This window comes from Eptesicus fuscus, chromosome 20 (genome assembly GCF_027574615.1).
Source record: "Eptesicus fuscus isolate TK198812 chromosome 20, DD_ASM_mEF_20220401, whole genome shotgun sequence".
Taxonomy (NCBI): domain Eukaryota; kingdom Metazoa; phylum Chordata; class Mammalia; order Chiroptera; family Vespertilionidae; genus Eptesicus; species Eptesicus fuscus.
Window position 1 is genome coordinate 20,631,358 of NC_072492.1, and position 16,038 is coordinate 20,647,395.

A 16,038-nucleotide genomic window follows, 5' to 3' on the forward strand; every position below is an offset into this window, starting at 1 on the left:
GTCTCAGGATCCTGGCCAGTCATTTCACCTGTGAAGGTGGGTTATCATACTACCTCCCTCCTAGGTCACTGTGGGAGTGTAAGAAGCCCTTAGCACCCAGGCTTGGCACCTAGGAATGTTTCCCCGAGAGCCATCAGCGTCATAGCGTGATCTCTACGGCAGTATTGATCAAACTCCAGAGGTAACCCATCGGTAGATCATGAAATGAATGTGACAGTTTGCAAGCAGCTTTTTTTTTTTTTTTTTTATGGAACAGAAGAGGATAACGTAAACATTTTCGTGTACATAAGCATTGTCTCATAAAACACTTATATCCATATACAGACATTTCCTACCATGGGGCATCCCTGCACGTGTGAAAGCCACTGTTCTGAGGCCGAGGTGGCTTTAAGGTGGCTGTAAGGTTTTTCTAAGCTTCGTCATTTGCACGAGACTGTCACCATTTTTGCCATGTCAGAATGCTAGTTGTGTTACTTACTAAATGCTTGCCTTTGAGTGGGCTCACTTTAACCGCTTTAGCCACCTTGTAACATTAATATTCAGGAAGTTTACATTTAAAAAATATATTCGTTTTTTAATTATTCTTTTTAAACTTAAAACCATCTCGCATCTTTGGGAAACGTTGGTGGTAAGAAGCGTGACTGTGAACACCCTTGCTCAAAGTCAAGCTGGGGGCCAGCGGCACCCAAGCCCTCAGGGTCCCTTCCTGCCCCTGGAGCTAGGCCCGCCCACTGCCCGGCTGAGTCCTGGTGAGTGACAGGCCCTGTCTGCCTCTGGACTGGCTCGGGATCCAGTGTGAAGGCCAGCGGTGGAGGCCAGGGCCCTGGGATGTGTCTTTCTCTTGCGAACTGTGTGCCGCCACTGCACCAAGTTGGCCGAATTTCCTTTCTTGTCCAGTTCTGATGCTATTGATGGGATTAGGTGCTCCCCCGTGGCCATCTCCTTTGATGTGGTCAGGGGGTAGCAGGAGATTTCAAACTCAGGAAGCAAATCGTAATCTTCCACAGGCTTCTCTGGGATCAGCGCTGGGGTAAACCCATTACATCCCTGCCCTTTCATCCCCCCAGGACACCGGCTCCTCCAGGCTCCTCGGGTCTCAGAGATCCGAAGGGTTTGTCAGATTTAGAGAGAGCAATAAAAGGGGAAGAGAAAGCAGAGCTCAAACCCCAGACCCCCTCCAGCACCCGCAGCATCACCAGCAATGTCAGGGCATCTTTTTTTCCTTCTCTTTTAATCCTGGGCTCCCACAAAACGGGGATTACAGAGGCTTGGGGCCAGCGGCCTGCCCTGCCCCGGTTCTGAGCGCCTCTGTCCCCATCCCTCCTGGAGCCCCTCTGTCCTGGGAGCACCTGATCCTGCACATCTGTCTGTCGTCCTGCCCTGAGATCTCCGTGTGTGTGTGTGTTGGGGGAGGGGTGAGGAGCTGGCAAATTAAGCAGAGAAACCACTCAGCCCCCATAGCAGTGAGGGTTTAAGGCATGATTTGCATTGGTGAGGCACACAGCCAATACTTGTCAGGCCACAAACAGGTATGTCTCATTATTTTCTTTAAATTAAATCCAACTCAAGGGCTCTATCTGAAGAGAGGTGTGGGGTGGGGGATGGGAGTGAGCCAGGGAGCTTAATTTCGTGCTATTCAGGCTTCCCCTTCACTCCCTCTTCCATGGTCCCTGGAGTCCTGGCCGTCTTGAGGATGGAGCTGTTGGCAGAGGCCTATGGGTGCTCCAGACTGGTCTCAGATGAGGGGGACAACCTGGTCTCCAGAGGGTGGGGCAGCAGGTTGAAAGGGGATTCCATGCAGCTCAGACTCCGCTCTAATCTTGGGAAAGTCCCCTCCACCTCCCCAGAGTCCCAGCAGGGGAACATCTGGCTGGCGGGCAGCATTAGGCCCTTGAAATCATTTGGTCTGAAATCAGGGGTGAGTTCATTAAATGCTTGACCGAATATAGCAAGCGAATTTTAAAAAATATATTTTTATTGATTTCAGATTGGGGGGGGGGGGAAGAAACAACAATGATGAGAATCATCCATTGGCTGCCTCCTGCACGCCCACACCACCCTCACCCCAATCCAGCCAGCAACCTGGGCATGTGCCCTGACCAGAACGGAACCGTGATCTCCTGGTTCATAAGTCGATGCTCAACCACAGGGCTACACAGGGGACAGCAAGCTAATTTTTAAAAATATATATATATTTTATTGATTTTTTACAGAGAGGAAGGGAGAGGGATAGAGTGTTAGAAACATCCATGAGAGAGAAACATCCATCAGCTGCCTCCTGCACACCCCTCCTGGGGATGTGCCCGCAACCAAGGTACGTGCCCTTGACCGGAATCGAACCTGGGACCCTTCAGTCCGCAGGCGGACGCTCTATCCACTGAGCCAAACCAGTTTGGGCGCAAGCTAATTTTTAAGTTGATAATTTTGTATGGCCCGCCAATTATGTTATAAATATCCAATGGCCCTGGGCAGAGAAAAGGTTCCCCACCCCTGCAGAGCCCAGGTTTTCAGAAAGCACAGCCAGGAAGAGAGGTTATCTGGGGTCACCTGGAACGGGAATAGAAAACACAAAATTAACATCTAAGAAGCTATGCTGTTGGGTACTATGCTTGGCCTTTTACATGTATCTCCTTGTTTTGCCACCAAAGCCCCGCTGAACCGCCTGGCCAGCTCCGGTTCCGATGGGGAGGTTGAGGCGCGACAAGACCCAGGAGCAGAGCGGAGCTGCCAGCAGGGGGCTCTCGGCTCTGGCCTTCCTGGGAAGAAGCGCCAGCAGCGGCCGGGCTGGGACCAGTCCGAGGAAAGGGGAAAATTACTGGAGCTCCGAGGCGGGAAGGGCTGCGTGACCGGGAAGAAGGCACTGGAGTTGAGGCAGGCGGTCCGACTCGATCCCGGGGGCCGCTAAAGCAGCCGGGGAGAAGGCGCCAAGGCCACCCCCTACACCCCACCACCCGCCCGGGTGTCCTCCCGCCGGTGCGCCGGTGCCGCAGGCTGGTGCGGGCGCCGCAGGCTGGGGCGGGTGGCGCCACCGAGGGGCGGGCGGAGGGCGGGCCGGGGCGGGGCGCTGTCCGCTTGGCTCCCGGAGGTGGTGCAGGCGGGCGCTGGCCGCGTCCGTCCTCCGGGAGCCGTGGGGCGCGGAGCCTTCCTGATGTGTCACCAGCACGTGGAGCCCGCTCCGCCGCTCCAGCGAGCGGGCACAACTCGCCCAACTTTCGAGAGATCTCCACCCCTCGCTCCTCTCCCTGCTGCGCTGGGCTCGTGCGTGCGTCTTGGGGCAGGGGCGGCGGCCCCCAGGTCCCGGGCAGGTTGAGCGGGGAGATCCACCGCAGGGCGCACGGGACGTCGGGGTGCAGGGCCCGGCTCGCAGCGACTTCTGGACCCCCTCCCGGCCCAGCTCGGCCCGGCCCTACGCCCTGCGCCCCTCGGATCTGAGCGCAGGTAACGAGGCGGCGTGGAGCTGGGCCTCGCGTTGCGGCGTGGGATCTTGGCGAAGTTCCTGGTGTAACTCTCGTGCTCGCTGGGCTGCTGGGCTGCTGGGCGTGGGGTGGCTAGGTCCCCGCAACTCCCCGAGCCGCTCCCCTTGTCCTGTGCGGGGGGCGGGGGTGGCCTGGAAGCTGCCGCACGCCGAGCTTCGTCGTGTAACCCTTCCAGGGCTGGTTTCGGAGTCCGGCGGCCGGGGTTGGGCGGGGCGGGTGCCTTCTTTTGGGGGGCGCCGCTCGGAGGAAACCCGGAGCCTTGGGCGAGAGCGTGTGTTGAATAGCGTGCGGGCGTCCGGCCGGCCCCAACCCGAGGGAGACAGTCTGGGGCGCGCCCGCACCCCGAACTCCGAACAACAAGACGGGCGGGAGTTGAGGGCTGGGTCTTTGCGGGCGAGATGAGGGTGTCGGTTCAACTGGCCTACAAAGTCCCAGTCCTCGGCTCCCGGGACCGGCGGCTCCTCCGAGCTCCCGGCCCGCGCGCGAGCTCAGTGCCCGGGCTGGGACCTGGACCCTGGCGGGCCGCCACCTCCCGGGTCCACGTCGGAGCGGGGTTGGCAAGGCGCGCTGGCCTCGGACTCGGTGCGGCGACTCCGCGGCTCCCTGCGCGCCTCGGAGGCAGCGGGAACGCGCTGGGAAATTCGAGTTGGTCGCTGTGTGCGGTTCGTGTCCTCCGGGTGGAGGGAGATCCCCGCGGGGCCGACCAGGCGCGAGGGCGGAGAGGTGGCTCCCTTCTCCCCAACGGGCCAAGCTGCTTCGCCTCCCAAGGCTCGCCTCCCAGGGCCTACCCCGCTGCGCATTCCGGGAGCGCGGCAACCTTGAGCTTGGGGGTAAGGAGGACCTCCTGATGTCTAAGGAGTGGCTCCTGGGGAGATGGGACGCCATTCCGAGGTTTAGCCCCTGGAGACCCCGAAGCCCCCGTCCCTTCCTGTCCCCCACCATAATTTTTTTTTTTAAAAAAGATACATCTTTGTGGGTGTGTTCCTAGTGGCTAGTCTTTTGTTCCCTGGCATATGCCACATAATGCTGGCCCGCCCCGAGTTCTCGTGAGGGTTTATGCTGAGATTCCTTTCTTAAACCCTCTAGCCCAGCGATTTTGAACCGGCTGGTACAAGACTTTTTGATACATGCAATACCTGACTACTTAGTCAGGGGCACTGACCTCTTTCCCTCGGGTTTGTCAAATAATAATAAAAAAAATGACAACCGCCTGGTGTGAGTGAATCAAAATTATACCTATTTTTTTTGTCAGATCGGCAAAAAATACCTTTTATGGTGTGCTGCAGGGGGTTAGGAATAATGTTATGTGTGCCATGAGACGGCAAAAAGGTTGACAGCTGCTGCTCTACCCAATAACTTCACCTCTCTCTCCCCTTCAAAGAAAACCCCCAGCAACCCCTGGAGCCCGGTCTGCTTGGTGGTGGGACTTCTATTTTGTGTTGTGTTTTGGCTGTCGGGGCAGTGGGGGGCTTGGAAACACACTGGGGAGCCGGGCAGTGAGGTGACCTGAACTGGAGGAGGAGGGCAGGTGGACAAAACAGCGCCCCTTGGTTCCCCTTCTTCCTGGCCTTGGAAAACAGGAGGGGTTTCTAGGTGTCGGCAGGAAGGGGTGGGGGGGCGGGAAACCAGCTCAGCCAGGTTGGCCCACCTCTCTCTCGAAATTGTGCAGAGACCCATTCTGGAAGGTTTTCCCACAGTCTTCCCTGACGTCTGTGGGCCAGTGTAGACTCCACGTGGCAGGAACCCTTCGACACCTCTATCCCCATGTTCGTGGCCGTGTGGGGTGCTGGACCTGAGGGGTCTGGAGGGGAGCCCCATGGGCTGTGGAGTCACTAAATGAAGCGGGGTTGGGTCTGGGAGCCCAGGAGAGGGCATGGCCCTGGATACTCACTGCAGTTGGCGCAGGGCGAGTTTGTCCTAAAGGCTCACATCCGTGGAACGTGCAGGCGCCAGGATTACGGGAGAAAAGAATTTCTTTGGCTCCGTACTGAAGTGTGCATGCGTCTTGACCAATTCTCGGTGTTGAGGCGAAGTTGTCTATGGGTGGACTGGGGGAGCTTCAAAGTGGAGGCCTTGCCCTAATTAAGAAAAATGCTCTCTTCGAAGCACTGAATCAGGCTGGGAAAACAAAGTTCTCCCTTTGAACCCAGGCCTCTCCCGGCCCCGGGGAGTCAGTATCTTAAATTAAATGAAGTGGAAATCTCCAGAATAACGCATGGTCGTAAAACACCCGCAGACCTGGGCTGCGGCAATGGACAGTGAGACACGGGAAAGCAAGCAGAGGTGGCTGCAAGCAGAGGACAGGCCTGGGACCTCCGTCTCCGGAAAGAAGGCGTGAGGAGCCTGGCAGCGCCCCTGCCCTGGTCCAAGGCAGCTTTCCCTCAGGCTGTGCCCCCTCCTCTGGGCTGACCGGGTTTTAGGGATTTTTAGGAAGTGGCTTGGTGCTTCATTTCTTGGGGGGGAAGGGAGCAATTAGGTTTTTCCTTCTTGGGATTTTTCCTTTGCAAAATGGGATTGAATCAGTTACACAGCAGGCTGGCCTGCCCTCCTGCAGCTGATGTGTGCGTTGACTTAAGCCATTGTGTTTAGGAATTGTGTTTTAGTTGAGAGCTTTTTGATTTTACTGTCCCTTTTGAATTCTCATAGCTTTCCTGGGGCAGATGCCTCCTCCCCGCCCCGCCCCCCCCTCCATTCCTCTAAGATGGGCACCTCTAGGCTCTGTGAAGGCAGACTTGTTTGCCCGGGAGCCGGCTTCAGGAAGCAGCAAGATGCAGGGTGGAAAGCTGGTGGGAGGGAAGGGTTTTAACCAGACCCAGGGGGGACTCCTGAAATTCAGCTGGAGGCCAGGTCCTGCCTACCTGCATTCCCTCAACTCTTAAGTAAATTGCAACCTGGTGAATAATTAACCTCACCCTTGTAGCTGTTTTAGCTTTCTTTTTATTTTTATTTTAAGAAAAAGATCCCAACCTATGAAAGATTAAAGATCAATTTTTGTCCAGGAGGATTGGCTTGACCTAGGAGGTGTTGGGAGAAGCCAATCCTCTCATCTCCACCCCTGTCTTAGCAACTCCAGAAATTCTGAGACTTAAAAATCCCTCCAGAGTTTTGTTGGTGGCACTGGGGGGGGGGGGTGGGGAATGGAGAAGAGGGGGTGCTCTGAGCTGCGTCCCCTGACCTCCCTCAATGCCTCTTTGCCCAAAGCCAAGCTGTCTGAACCCTCTGTGTTGTTCAGGGTTTGATTCTGTCCCGCAGTTGGGGTCGTGACGGCTTGGCCCTCATTCCTGCGCGGAGCTGAATCTGCTACCAGGCCAGTTTGCGCCTCTCTGCGCCGGACGGTAAATATTTGTGGCCTGTCTCCGTTCTTTTACATAAAAGAATAAGCGCTCCTAATCGGTGACATATCTATGGAAGAGCTGTCAGAAGCAAGGGATCGGTTTGGGTTCCTTGGAGGGTTTTTCTCGAAGCAGCCCCGGGCGAGGGCCGTGAAGGTGGAGTTTGGGTCCGAACTGCTCTTTGCCAGCTGGGTGGCCTTTGACAAGTAACTTCTCTGTGCCCATTTCTCCCCTGGTGAACGAGAGTTCTGATACCGACCTTGGAGGCTTGTGGTGAGGCTTATATGAAAAATGTAGGCACAGCGCCTGGCACCCACAGTAGACCTTTGACTGGTAGCCCTCATCCCTCCGCTCTCTTACTTAGAATCTGCCTGTGCGTCCGTGCTGGTTGAGAAGGATGCAGAGTGAGTGGGACTCAGGGCGTGTGGGTCTCTGTCGCTTGCTAGCGTGTGGCCTTGGGCAAGTTACCTAACCTACTGGCCACAGCGGCTTTGTAAGCATAAGGCTGGGATTAATGTCTGGGAACCCCTTCCCCCGAGTCTCAGGCCTCTTAGTTCTTACTGTCCACCAACCACGGCCGGGGACTGGGCCAGGCCGGGGTTCCAGCCGTGGGTACGGGAGGGATGGCCTCTCGCTGCCCACGCCTTACCTCAGCCCTGAGAGCCGATGAGTAAGGAGTGCGAGTCCTCTGTGGTGGCTGAGGCTGAGGCAAAGCGGGGACAGGCTCTCCCGGAGCCTCACAGCTCCGTCTGGTGCCCCAGGAGCCCGACGCCCAGCTTTCCAGGTGCGTCAGGGCCTCCCAGGTTGGGCGCCGGCAAGCTCGCGCTGTGGCACAGGCGGTGAACGGGCCTGGATTAGCCCCGGGTGTGCAGATGCGGCCACCTCGCCCATCTGCTCCGCAGTGCAGCCCGCCTGAAAGGCCCAAAGGTTCCGGTGCTGACACTGAGCACATTTCACGAAAGGTCCCCGGGAAAGGTGAGTGGCCACAGTTTGCTCTTGGATTGCTCGCTCACTGACCCAGTGGACAAGCTAAACACGCTCCAGTGGACCCGTCAAGCAGGGTGCAGGATCCAAGGGATGGAGGGGTGGGGGGAGGAAATGAGTAGATATTCCAAAAAAGACTGAAGAGTGATCGTCATGGGGAAAAAAAAAATCAGAATTTCGTTGGACTTCCTTATACTTTAAAAAAAAAATTTTTTTTTATTGATTTCAGAGAGGAAGGGAGAGGGGGAGAGAGATAGAAACATCAATGATGAGAGAGAATCATGGATCGGCTGCCTCCTGCACGCCCCACACTGGGGATCAAGCCTGCAACCTGGGCATGTGCCCCGACCGGGAATCGAACCGTGACTTCCTGGTTTGTAGATCGACACTCAACCACTGAGCCAAGCCCGCCTGGCTTCCTTATACTTTTTTTATGGGTCAGTGATGATTTCATTTTGGATTTCAAATGGGAGGTGGAGATAGACCATCACCTTTTCCGTGCTTTACAGCCTCTAGTCTAGTCCCTCTCACTGGCCCTGGGCAGTGGGCAGGACGCAGAGACGGACACAGAGCAGGTGACTTCTCACCCACTGTGCAGCTCCCTTCCTCCTCCCTTTGGCACGGGGTGGGAATTTTGAAATCGCCCTGTAGCCGGACCCCTGGTGTTCGCTGCCCAGGAGAACTGGGGAGGGAGGTGCTATGTGGAAAGATCCACTGCCTGATTGCAACCTCAGCTCTGCCGCTCTGGGCTTGGGGGCCCCCTTCGCCGTTCCCTGGGGCGTTGGCCCGAATCCAGCGTGCACCCCCTGGAGAATCTGCTCAGACTCTGAGCCAGGAGGTGCAGAGAAGGGCATTGCAGGAGGTTGGGACCTGGGGCTGTGGTTGGGAGGAGCGGGAGGGGGGAGGACTCAGAGACGTGCAGCTGGGAAATTTGGATCCATCTGTGAAGACTTTGTGGTTCATTCTCATGGAACTCACTTCCTCTCACTGGATTTCTGCCCTGGGGTGTGTGGGGTTCGAGGGGAAACACTGGCTTCTCCTTCTGGGTGACAGGCATACGTTCTGGTCTTCCCAGGCAAACGTTTAAGAAAGAATCCTCTAGCTCCGTGACTGGTGCAAGGTAGACCTCCTCCCCCCACCCTCCTGGGAAGCTTCTAGGCTCACGGCACCTGGCCTTAGGGGAGAGCCGGGGCGGGCTGCGGGCGCAGGGTGTTGCCTTTGCATTGGGAAACCTGGCGCGCTCGCGGACTCCCTGCGTGCCCTCGGGCCAGTGGTGTGCCTCGCTGAGACTCGGTTTCCCCACGTGTGATCATGCACGCCCGCGTGGTAGGGCGTTATGAGAGTCCTGTGTGAGATGCCGGGCCTGTGGTAGCAGGGAGTCCGTGGTAGTTGTTCTCAGGGGACCCCATAGTTCATCCCAGGGCCTGTGGGGCCCGTGAAGCAACCCCAGCGAGGTCAGGGAAGGACAACCTGGGCCTGGCAAGCCTGCCTGCGGGCCTCACATCTGGGGAGAAAACTTTGGAGGAAAACCACGTCTTTGCTGTGTATGCTGGGGAGTGTGTGTGTGGGTGTGTGGGGGGGGGGGGGGGGTTCCTGCTCCCTTAGAGACAGGCCTGGTCCAGACATCACCCACTTTTCCAGGAGTGGGTTCATGCAGTCAGTGGGAGGACAGGTTAGTGGGAGAGTCAGGGCAACATTCTCTTGAAGGTCTTCCTACTCGAGCTTGCTGTTTTAAGCTTAAGAACATGAAAAAAAAAATTTATTTTTTATTTTTTTATTTTTTTAAAGAAAATGTGTCTTTGCTTTTGGAATTTCGAGGGCGATTAAACAGATACTTGGAAGCAGGACTTTGTATATAAGCAAAACGTTGGTCTCCAACTCGCCTGGGCTGACCGCTGTCTATGTGGGAAAAGTCAGCCGCTTGCTCCCAGCTGGTGAGTCCGGAGGGCTCACCCTCTCCTGGCCCAAGCCTCTCTCCCTTTCCCCCCACCCCCACTCCTGTGTCTGGTGATAGCAGGCGTTGATTGTCACTCAGGTCTGGGCGCACGCTAACCTTGGCCAGATCGCTGAATGTTAAACCATCTGGCAAAATATCACATTTCGACAATGGGCCTTTCTCTGTAGATGGGGATGGGGGGGGCGGGGGGCAGTGCTGGGTGCTGGAGAGACTCTTAGGCGTGGACAGTGGACGGGGGCAGGGTCCAGGATCCCGACTTTGAATGTAAGGGGTGAGGATGGAGCCGGGGGCCTGCTCCTTAAAATAGAAGTCGGCCCCAAAACCAGCACCCCCCCCCCGCCCCCCATTTCCAGAGCCTGAGTGGGGGAGGGGCTGCTGCCAACCTGGGAAGACTCTGGCATCCTCCCTTTCGTCCTTTGGGTGGATTTTGTTGTAATTAGACAAGTCGTGACAAATACCCATTGCCCTTTGGCTGGGGAGCTGTGCCTGGAAACCCAGCCTCCTTCACTGGGGAGCCATCATTAGGCAACAGAAGAGTTCACGGGCCCTTGATTCAATAAAGACCCTTTTATGATGTTGATTTTTCCCAGAAAAATATTACCACTTTGCCCCGTTTACTGCATTTAGATGTGTAATCGTATTAGACTAAGCTGCCCCGGGGACTGAGGTTACGTAGTTAGGGTTTTCACCAAAGCCTGTCCCCCCGGCTTCAGAGGAAAACGGTGTCCTTGGGAAATAAAAAAAAAAAGTAAGAAAGAAAGAAAACAAGAAACATTTTGGAGGATTTTCTCTCTTGGCATTTAAAGGACATGGTCTTCCATCAGGGTGAGACGTGACCCAGGATTCCAACCAGAAAGTGAAACTGATTCCCAGCCAGGGTCAGTGCAGCCACGCGCCTCGCAGGGGGCTGGAGGGAAGGCGGGATCCGCCTGTGTCCTCTCCACCCGGAGCTCTGAGTGCCCAGCAGGACTGCAGGTGGCAGTTCTCTGCCTCTCCCGGCAGGCAGCCCCGGCCGAAGGTAGTGCTGGGGGCCTCGGGCAGCTTCCCGGGCTTGGGAGGGTTCACCTAGTCCCTGCCCACGGTCACCAGACACACCTCCCAGGCATTTGGCATCCCGGTCCCCTCCCCACCCAGCCACCCCCTCCTAACTTACCCCCAGAGGACACTGTTGGGTCAGGCGAAAAAACTGTTTCCCAATCCCTCAAAGATCTTCCCAGTTCCGGGGTTCGGTAGAGATCCTCAGTGGAGTCCAGAACCTCTTTCCCAATTTGGGGGTTTAGAAATCTCAGGCACGGAGGAAATTTCTGGAAGTCCTTCGTAGGAGTGCTCTATTAAGAAAGAGAGGGTAGGACATTGCAGAGTGCTAAAAACATGGTGCATTAAAAAGGGGGGAACCCATTTAATTCCAGGGTGTCTTGATGGGTGTCGTTACTGAAATGTCTTTTCAGAGATCATCCTTTAATGCAGAAGAGCTGCATTTTATAGCAGGTGGTTCGTCTATTTATGGATGGTGTGTATTAAGGTAGTTTTTCAGTATGACTATCTTAAACTTTGAGGTGAATTTTTAAAATTCTATATATTTCCATTACAATTGACATTTGATATATTAGTTTCAGATGAAACCTTTATTTTTTTACATTTTTAATTAATTCTTTATTGTTGAAAGTATTACATTACATATGTCCCCCGTTCCTGCCCTCCCAGCACAGGCCCTCACCCTCCTGGATATTTTACACTTTTTGGAAGAAGTGCTATTAAACTATACACACACACACACATATATATATGTGTGTGTATATATATATATACATATATGTGTATATACGTGTATATATAAAATACATTTTTTGTTTATTTCACTCTAAGGAGTATAATTACCACATATGAAACCAGATTATACAGTTAGTACATTTTTCTAATTAGCTGTCAGAAGTTTGCAATGAGATAAATTATTTTAGATTTCCAAATGAATCTTAGACCACAGGGAGGCTCTGAGGACAATTAACAGGGGTTTTTCGTTTTGGCTACCACCCACTCACCGCTCCCCCCAACACCCCGATGTGCTTGCCCGTCGGGCAGCAGCAGGGACCAGAAAATGTTTTTATTGTCCTCGTCCCGGGTAAATGGAGTTGGAAAAATGACTTATGTTGGCTCTTCTCTGCCCCGGCAGTGGAGCAGGCAGACAGATGTGTTGCTACATTTTTCAGTAAGAATGGTGGTAGCTGTTCTTTGGATGAGAAATCCTGGGGATGTGAGTTCATTCAGTTCGTATTTTCTATGTGCCTTGTGTGTGTGTGTCGGGGGGGGGGCAGTCTGCAAGGGGGCAGGGGGATGTCCAACCGACACCAAGGAACAGAGTGCAGACCCGGCGTTCACGCTCGTAACTGCAGTACTGGTCACAGACTCACAATCCTTCATCCGCAATTCTGAACTCCAAAACACTACGAAAACCAAAGGTCGTTTGGAAACAAGTTTTGTGGGGAAACCTGACCCACACTGACGTGAGACTCCGCGTAGTGCAGTCTGTATTTATCTCGGTGAGTGTGAATAGTCGTGGGTCTCGCTGCAGAGACAGTAATGCGTTTGATGATGGTGCCGCCCTGCTGGGTGGGGTGTTGTATACTATGTGGAATAGGTACTACGATGCTTTCTAAAACCTGGGAGATTCTGAAAGGTTAGGGGTAACAGAGAGCAGCCCTGTTGCAGGAGCATCAACATAGTGAAGACGGCAGCAGCTCTGTGCCAGAGACGGGCAGACTTGCAGCTGGCCAGGGCTTTGCTCCTTCCCTCTGGGAGCAGCCTGTGGCTGAATGAGGGGCCAGCTGAGCGGGGGCCCTGGGAGCCCTGCCCCCACCGGGCCTTGAACTCCATGAAGGCCCAGCCAGTCTTACTCACTGTCAACTCCTCGGTGCCCACCGCATGCTAAGTGCTGAGTGAATGCTATACATTATTCGTTAAGGGCCAAACTTTAAATATTTTAGGCTTTGAGGCCCATGGGATCTCCGTTGCAACTCTTCTGCTCTGCTATTGTGGGGAGAAAGCAGCCATAGAGAATACATAAATGAGTACCCTTGTGTTTTAATAAAACTTTATAAAAACAGGCGGAGGGCCTGGTTTGGGGCCACAGTCTGATGACTCCTTGTGAGAAGGATAAATGCATCCTTAACAAGAGACTCTTTTCTTCCCCGTATGTTAGCCCTGCTATCTGCATGCCTGTCTGACTCCCCCCACCCGCAGCCCCCACAGTGGAGGTAGATGTTGCAGCTATAACAGCAGCGCTCCCCCCTGGCTCAGGCTCTGGGCAGCCTGGAAATGGGGGCCAGGGACGGCACTGCCCTCCCCGGCCTGGCCTCGACAGTGGGAGTGTACATTCGTGTGGACAGATGCATTCAGGCGCCGATCCAGCCTGGCTGCGGGGCACACAGACCTCCACCCACTGATGAGTTTTGGGGGCTGAGCCAACCCCAAGGAATACTGGCCACCAGCACCAGGGCTGGAGGGTTTGCAGAGCATGGTGCTGAGGGGGTGAGAGTGAGGGTTTAAGAGCCAAGGTGTTCTTAGCAAAAGACTTTCTGGCGGAGAGATTGGTTATCGTAAATTCAGGGGCTCTGGTGGATGAGATTCAGGTCTCCAGGCTTTGTTCGCCCCAGGTCTGATCGGCAGCGAGTCCAAGAAGGCTTTCTGCTTCAGCCAGGCCCTCTAGCTCCCACCTTCCACGGTGGGCTGGCCTGGGGCAGGACCCTGCAGAGCCCAGTGCCCTAAGCTGAGTGCTGGGAGTGCCAGCAGCTCTCTGTGCCAGGGAGCCAGGGACGTTGGCCCCTAACTAGAAGCGGACCTGGCTCTTCAGGCCCTGGGGCCAGACCCTCACAGCCAGCCCCAGGCCTTGTATGTGTCCAGCGGCTTCCCTGTCGGAGCGATTCCCCAAGTTATTTCGGGACTACTGCCCTCTGCCCGACCACCTCCTTCCCCAGTCAGGGTGGGAATGGCTCAGAGTTTCCTTTCTAGGGCAAATTCCCAATAAGGGTGATATCTGAACTGTGTTCAGAGTGGAGCCTGCTCACTCTGCAGCCGCCCCTGGAAATCCTGAGGGCTTTTCAGCCCTCCCCCCCGCTCAGGCAGAAGGGGGCAGCTCCTTGCTCATCGATGTGCTGTGCTCAGCAGAAGCCGGGCAGAGCCAGGGAAGGCCCGAGGAGCTGGGCTGGGGACTGGCGTGTTTGGTGATGGGTTAACTCGGTTGTTAGAGCTAAGCCCAGGTAGGTCACCTTTACCCACTTAGCACGGCACGGGGATGGGAGAGCCTCTGACCATAACCTGCAACAGCCCTCCTGACCTCGCCTTGTTACTGAGCCCCTAGGCCAGACACTGCCTATACCATGGCCATAAGGTGGCCCAGAGCAGTGGTTCTCAAACTTGGGTGCCTCTGAGAACCACTTGAGGAACCTGTTAGGACTGCAGACTCCCTAGCCCCCAGCCAACCTCAGGGGGTCCAGAATCGGCAGTGTTACTAGGTGTATGTGATGCAGGTGGTCCCCAGGACCATGCTGCCTGGGGGCTGATGGGTAAAGCAGGGTGATGATGAGTGTGGGGGAGGCGGAAGGGGCCCGGAAAAAGCACCCAGAAGAGGTGAGTAAATCTTGAAGAACAAAGCAGGGGATGGTCATGACAGCTTACCCAATCAGATGCTTCGTACCAGGCACGCTCTCAGCCTCTGATGGGAGTGAACTCATTTAATCCTCCAACAACCCCATTGATCTCAGAAAGGACCAGACTGAAGCCCAGAGGGGTGGGGCAGCTTGTCCAAGGTTCTGTGGCTGGTTCGTGGTGAGCCGGGTCTCACCCTCTTACTCCGTCCCACTGCGTTGGGGTCCTGGCACCAGCTCACACGGAGGCTGTGCAGGCGGGGGCTGTGGAGAAGGGAGAGCATGATGCGGCGATGTTGCCGAATGGCTCAGATCCCAGTGTGCGTGGACAGCTTGGGGTTTGCTGGTGGCGTATATGGCCGTGATCTCGGTTAGGGCAGAAAACTTTGGGTGAGGTGACAGTTGCCATAATGTCGTTTTGAGAGGGCTGAGGCCATGGCTGGGGTTCCCAGCGTGTTTCCTCGCCGTCTGAACACGACAGGGCCCGGGGTGTGGAGTGAAGGTGCAGGGCCGTGCTCAGGGAGCAGCCAGGGGGAAGACTTCTCCGTGGCCAGAGCACTGCCCAGCCCTTGGGTCTGAGGGGGAAGGGGAAAGATGCCGGGAGAGGGACTCCGCTCTCCTTAAGGAGCCAGCTAAGAGCTTTGAATACTTCTTCCCTTTAGTTCTCACATCCCCCTGCAACCTGGGTGTATCTATTCCTACTTACAGGTGTGACGGCAGAGAGAAGGCTGATAAGCAGATAGTGGGGCCACCCATGTTCCGAGTGGCCTCGGGTCCTGCCACACAGCTGGACCAATGACCAGGCCCCAAGGGTACGGGGCCAGTCTGGGTGGGGAGGCTCCTGGTGGTCAGCTGGGCAGATTCCAGCCCAGCCTGGGCTCAGGGTAGAATGGCCTGGCGTCAGGGGACAAGTTACCTGTCAGTGGGTGGCATTCCTTGTGGTGGAGCTCAGAGGAGTCCACGTCCTGGGTTCTGCGGACTGGCCTCCTGGTCGGGGCCCCTGATGCTGGGAATTGAGCTTCTGCCGCCCGGAGGACCTGGGGGCAGAGGGGAGCACGGCTTAGAGGAGGACCCTAGATCAGGCATGGATTCCGGAAGCCCTTTCAGCCTCTCATAAGCAGCACAATCGGTCACAGCCCCTCCCCTGTCTTGTTGGCCACTCTGACCATCCCCTCACCGTACCCCAGTGTCTTCCAGCCCGCACCTCCCAGCTCATTGATTTGGACCCGGAAACACACAGAAGTCTTTGCTCAGCATAGGCTGTTTGGTGGAGGAGGGGGGAGTGTCTGACTTCCGACTGCAGCCCCTGGGACGCTGTTGCCTTCTGCGGAGTGGAGCAGAGGGAGGGCTGGGCTCCCCCAGACCGTGCTGCTTCCCGGTTTGCAGCCTCTTGCCTCCCACCGGGGACAGAGGGTTCGTGACCCTAAGCTTTGCAGGATCAGTGCCTTTGGATGTGACAGAGCTGAAATGCCCTCACTTCCTCTTATGCTTTTTCTTTGAAATGGGAGAGACGGTAGTGGCCTCCTGGGCCCATTTTACAGACAGGGTAACTGAGGCCACGGCTGCTGGAGGGAAGCTGAGCCAGGGCCGGTCCCTCTCAGAACCTTGTGTCTTTAAGCTCTTGTTTTAAGAGGGTTTAGGGAGAGGAG

General features: G+C 55.7%; 1 protein-coding gene and 1 non-coding gene across 2 annotated transcripts in view; both read left to right on the forward strand.

Moving 5' to 3' along the window:
* Positions 1 to 16,038, forward strand: part of RAB11FIP4 (RAB11 family interacting protein 4) — a 278,710-nt gene that overhangs the window by 57,417 nt on the left and 205,255 nt on the right. The window lies entirely within an intron of this gene.
* On the forward strand, positions 3,847 to 3,922 carry MIR193A (microRNA mir-193a). The gene has a single exon (NR_129221.2). It is a non-coding gene; the product is annotated as a microRNA mir-193a (primary transcript).